The sequence below is a fragment of the Vipera berus genome (genome assembly GCF_964194415.1).
Source record: "Vipera berus genome assembly, chromosome: 5".
Lineage (NCBI taxonomy): Eukaryota > Metazoa > Chordata > Lepidosauria > Squamata > Viperidae > Vipera > Vipera berus.
Window position 1 is genome coordinate 103,178,722 of NC_138207.1, and position 5,554 is coordinate 103,184,275.

Genomic DNA, 5,554 nt, shown 5'->3' on the forward strand with positions numbered 1-5,554 from the left:
TGAATGCCTAGGCTCACCTTTTTTTTTTTTTTTTCAAAAACTACAGATCTCAGGCTCTTATTTTCTGGTACCCTGTGAGAAGAAATGTAAATAGTAATTTAACACCATTGATATTATCCTAGCAAGGTTGGTGGGAGGGCAGGGGGGAAAAACTAGATTTTTGAATCACTTGGAATAGAATTCAGGGTTTGGCATTACCAAAACCTGATCCCCCAAAGAACTGTGTAGCTGCTGTGTTGTTGTACACCTGAGCAAATATGAGGCCTTTAAAAATGGAATTGTGCCTTATTTGCTATGTTTGTTGGATACAGTTATACAGGCAGTCCTTGATCATAGATTTAAGCAAAAGTTGGCTCAAACTGAACCAAACCAACCCAAACCAGGAAAACAATTCCAGGGCAAGATGAATTGGCTCCAATAACAGAAATCTTACAATTCTGTGAATTGAGGAAATACATGTCTGAGCTTCCTCTACATATTTTCTGTTTGTTGTAAGACGTGAGATATGTTTCACCCTCCATTATTCTGGCAATGGATCTTGCTTGCAGGCCTCCATCAAGGTCATCAGCCTTACTCTACACGCCCCTTGAGTATCTGAGTATTAATTTTTTATTTTGGTTTATCTGAGGTTTCTGAGGCCTGAGGCCTCCCTTGAAAATTGGACGAATACCTCAAACAGACAGCTAGTATAATTAATTGGAACTTACGTTTTTGCTGCACGCAGACATCAGCTGACCTGTGCCTTGGTGGTCATCTTTTAAAACTTCACTGGCAAGTAGAAATTTGTCACTGGAGAAAGGACGGTGGACAGGAGCAGCAAACCAATTAAGTTCAGGAGAAGATCACACACAACTTCATTTTACGTTTATCGGCAGCTGTCGGAAAGGAATTTTTTGTAACTATCTGGGAAGGAGAGGGAGAAAGCATTGGCAAACCCAGATAGGTTGCTATTTGTGATTTATTTATTTTTTAAAAAAAAGAACACGCTGTATCTTATAAAAGCCATAAAAAGAAGTTCTTTTTTTCTCTCGTTCTAACTCTTTTTCTGTACCGGTGGCATGCTTATTCTCTCTAGCTGCAGCAGGGCTGAAAGTGTGCTTCTAATTGCTTGGAATTTTTGGCAAGGGACATGATGCCACACATGTTTGCTGGCCTGGACATTTATAACTTGCAGCTGCTGGGTCTCTTCAGGTCTCACCACACCCTGCTCAACTAATGTAGGTTTGCCAAACACTATCATCCCTTCCTTTCTTTCCCTTAAAAAAAAGAAAAGAAAAGGACAAAACATTTTTTTTTGGGGGGGAAAGACAATTTGGTTGAGTTTTTGCCATCAGTAAGGTGGGTTTTCATGGTCTCCAGTCCCATCTTCCCCTAAAAGTTGATGGTCCCAAGTCCAGAAGTGATGGTAATTTGTAGTCCAAGTCATCTGCAAGATTCAGGTGAAGGGGAACAGCAACAAAATAACGTAGAATAAAAGGGGTGTAGAAAGCCAGCTCATTTGCACAGATCTGTTCCAATCTTATAAAGCACTCACATTAATATACTTACCTTAAGAGCAAATGATGCCATTAAGCTCTGCTAGGTTTCTTTTGAGCACAAATATAGAGAATGGTGTTGTAAATTGATTTTCCCAGCTGCTGTAATGGCTTTTAGAGAAATGTTTGGCCAGCGGTTTCTAATGAAATTATATTTTTTTTTATTTTTTGCCACTATGTCCTTGTAGCTCCATATTGTTCAGTTGTCTCCTTTGGACATAAGTTCTCTTCTTCGATGTCATGCCTTTGAAAAAAAAAACTAAATTATGATGTGGATTCTTAGCTTCTGGAGCTTCTGAACAGATGTGCACAATGTCAGTGTGACCCTAGAAAGTGTGAATAAATATGGTGTCCTTGATGGTCATTCATAATCGAGAATTTGGTTGAGGAAATGTTGAGGGAATTTTAGTATGAGTGGACACTGAATTATTGAATTATTTGGCTGCCTTGAGATGTTTATGGACATGCTGATCATTCTTGGAAGGTCAGCCTCTGAAGCTGTGTTAACCAAGCAAAACTGGAAGGTTTCAGAAACAAAAAGAAGAGGCTTACCATTGTATACATTCTAAAGAAATATTGCACCTCAACTTAATTATAAAAAAACAACAACAACCAGAGAGTCCTATTGTCAATTTTTTAGTACCGGTAAGTTAAAATGAGAGCCAGGTCAAGGGCCAAAGCAACTGTTGATATATACAAAGTTAGTGGCATGTTATTGTCTTTTTTTGCGGAAAAGTTTTTTCCTAAGTAGATAAAATCCAAATTTTAAGAATATAATTCAGTCATACCTTGACAACTTTATATCTTGATTCTTTATATCTTGATTCCCTAGCTACAATCTTATTGGCAACCTTAAGAATTGCGAATCAGTAGGGAACAGCCAGAAGAAATGTTTATGTCATGTGTTAATGTACTTTCACACTTATTACACTCTCCAGGATATGCCCAGAGATATTATGAGTGCTGCAGACCTTGCTTTAGTTGCCAATAGGTTTCTGAAACTTTTGTTTCTGAAACCTAGATTGTGACAGACTGAGGTTCCAACAGAAGAGAATATTTGTAGCTCAGGGTTGAACTGTGGTGTCCTTAGGGATCTCTAAATGTGGTGGTTTTCTTGGAGATGTTTCATTACCAAACTAGGTAACGCCATCAGTGCATCGTGAGTGTACCAAAGACCTCACAGACGGGTGTTCACGTCCGTTGCTAGCCACTGGATGATTGTGAACCTATTATTCTCCCTCAGTCAAACCTACTGCACAAGTTGTGGTGGTCAAATCATTCCCTTACAATCTTGGAGGAAAAAACGGGATATAAATCTAATAAAAATCCCCTTGTTGGTTGTAAGCAGTCACCGACAGACCTGCCCTGGTACAAAGGCACAATAAGATTTGAGTTTGTTAAATGTTTTTCTTGAACCTCACTCTGATACACTGAATTTGTTAAATGTTTTCCTTGATGTTCACTCTGATACATTGAACTACGCTTGACGGTGTCGCATTTTATGTGAATGCAGCCCATGGTTTATCAACAGCTTAGCATGAAGCACAGCATGAAGTATATATCATTGCCTGGTGCATCTTATCTGTAGCTGAAGAGTTGGCTAGGATTTCTTTGGAAATCAAGGCTTGACATAGTTCTAAATGTGTTCCATCTCCTGATACTCTTCTGGAATAATTCAATGGTGAGAAAAGTAAAGGTTTACACATAGGCAAGACTAGACGGAGCCTGGCTCACTAGCCATAACTGTGAGAGGGATCTTGGAGTCCTAGCTGACAGTCACCAAAATGTGAGCCAGCCATGTGCGGCAGCTGCCAAAAAAGCCAGTTCAATCCTAGGCTGCATCAACAAAGGGATAGTATCAAGAGCAAGTGGAGTGTTAATTCCGCTTTATAGTGGCTTGCTAAGACCACACTTGGAATATTGCATCCAGTTTTGATCACCACAATATAAAAAAGATGTTGAGACTCTGGAAAGAGTGCAGAGAAGAACAACAAGGATGATTAGGAAGCTGGAGGCTAAAACATATGAAGAACGGTGGCTGGAATTGGGTATGGCTAGTCTAGTGAAAAGAAGGGCCAGCGATGATACGATAGCAACGTTCCAAATTTGAGGGGTTGCCACAAAGAAGAGGGGGTGTCAATCTACAGTATTCTCCAAAGCACCAGAGGGCAGGATGAGAAACAACGGTTGGAAACTGATCAAGGAGAGAATTAACCTGGAATTAAGGAGAAACTTCCTAACAGTGAGGACGATTAACCAGTGGAACAGAAGTTGCCTTCAGGAATCGTGGGTGCTCCATCGCTGGAGGTTTTTAAGAAGAGACTGGACAACCATTTGTCTGAAATGGTATAGGGTCTCCTGTTTGAGTAGGGGGTTGGACTAGAAGACCTCCAAGGTCCCTTCCAGCTCTGTTCCTCTGTTATTATTCTGAGAAATCAGGCTGCGCTAAGGACACCCCCGCGGATCCCTTCCCAGCGTGTACCGCTGCAGACCTCAGAAAGCAGCTGTTTATTTGGCACTGAGACTAAATCGGAGGGGAGTAAACCTCTGACAGGAAATAAGAAATGACCTATGACCCCGCCTGCTCGTGTCTTTTTAAACAGTGACACCAAGCAGCAAATCTCTGGAGAGATTTGAGATCGGCAGCCCAGGATGGAGGCCAATTTAGGCTGGGAAGCAGTGGCTGATCCAGGCTCTGGGACCTTTTACTACTCAATAGATCCTGTAGACCAGACACGTCACCGGATCCGGCCCGTGAAGTGGTTTCATGCGGCCCGCGAAGCCATCCTGGAAAGAGTGAGGGAACGGCCCCCACTGCCTTGGCCCTGGCCCAGAGACCCTCCTCCTGCCAGAGACCCCCAGATCTGTCCCACTCCTGCCCAGGCCCCCATAGGCACCCTGGATGCCAACGATGTAGAGCTGGCCACGCCCACCCAGTAGGCCGTACGCACTCTAGCCACGCCCACCCAGTACGCCACGCCCACCCAGGCCACGCCCACCCGGCCCCCTGAGGGCAACCGCAATGCTGATGCGGCCCTCAATTGAGTTTGACAGCCCTGCTGTAGACTTTTGACGGGAGGATTGCGGCTAAGGTTGGATCTAGCCGGGCTCTGAAGCCGGATGGAAAGGCTATTCTCTAGAAAGTTGCCAGGAAAACATTTTACCACGCTAGGGCAAACTAGAATGAAAAATAATCATCTTTTGAACTCTGGGGATCAGCTGCGCAAACTGCCCGCAACGTATAAATTTCTCAGCTTTTGTGTTGTGGGAAAAGTCTACAAGCCAGGATCCGGAAGATGTTTTCAAAGAGTTATCACTCAGTTTAAAGGCTACCGTCGATGCCTTTTGATTGATTTGGCTTAATAAAACTTGCAATCGGATCTCAGAAAAATGTACCTTTTTGAGTTACTCATTATAACGATTGCTAGCAATTGTTTTTTTTAATGTATTTTTAGGATTTCTTTCCCTATGACAGTAAAATTGTATTGGCAAAAGAGTGTGAAAAATAAGCAAAATTCTCTTCCGGAATGGTCTGAAATCCTAAATTTTATTCCGTATAGAATAGAATACAAATATAAAATCTATTCCGTAGTGGTCTGAAATCCTAAGTAACAAATTCATCAGCCGGTTAAGCTAAAGTAAGTTTTTAGTTCTACAAAGAAGTTTCCTTCCTTCATTATTTTTCAGAAAACTTCCTCCCTCCCTCCCGATATATTCCATCCGTGAGAAATTAGATAGCTCTCACCCTATGCTAGGTTTTCTTTCAGATATAGATTAATTGTTTAAACTGTGCTCAAGATACAGGAAACCAGAATGCATCTTATTGAGTTCTTCTACTCCAGTGAAGCCCAGGAGATGATGGGAGCCAACAGCTCAGATTTGTGTGCATCCTGTGGTTAATGAAGGCAGGGACACAATTTGCTGTCGGCTATTTCTTGTATTTCACCCCCATTCCATCCTCCTCCCTCAAGGAGGAGAGAACCATCCCTTGCGAAAAACGATTGTTTTTTTTTCTTTTT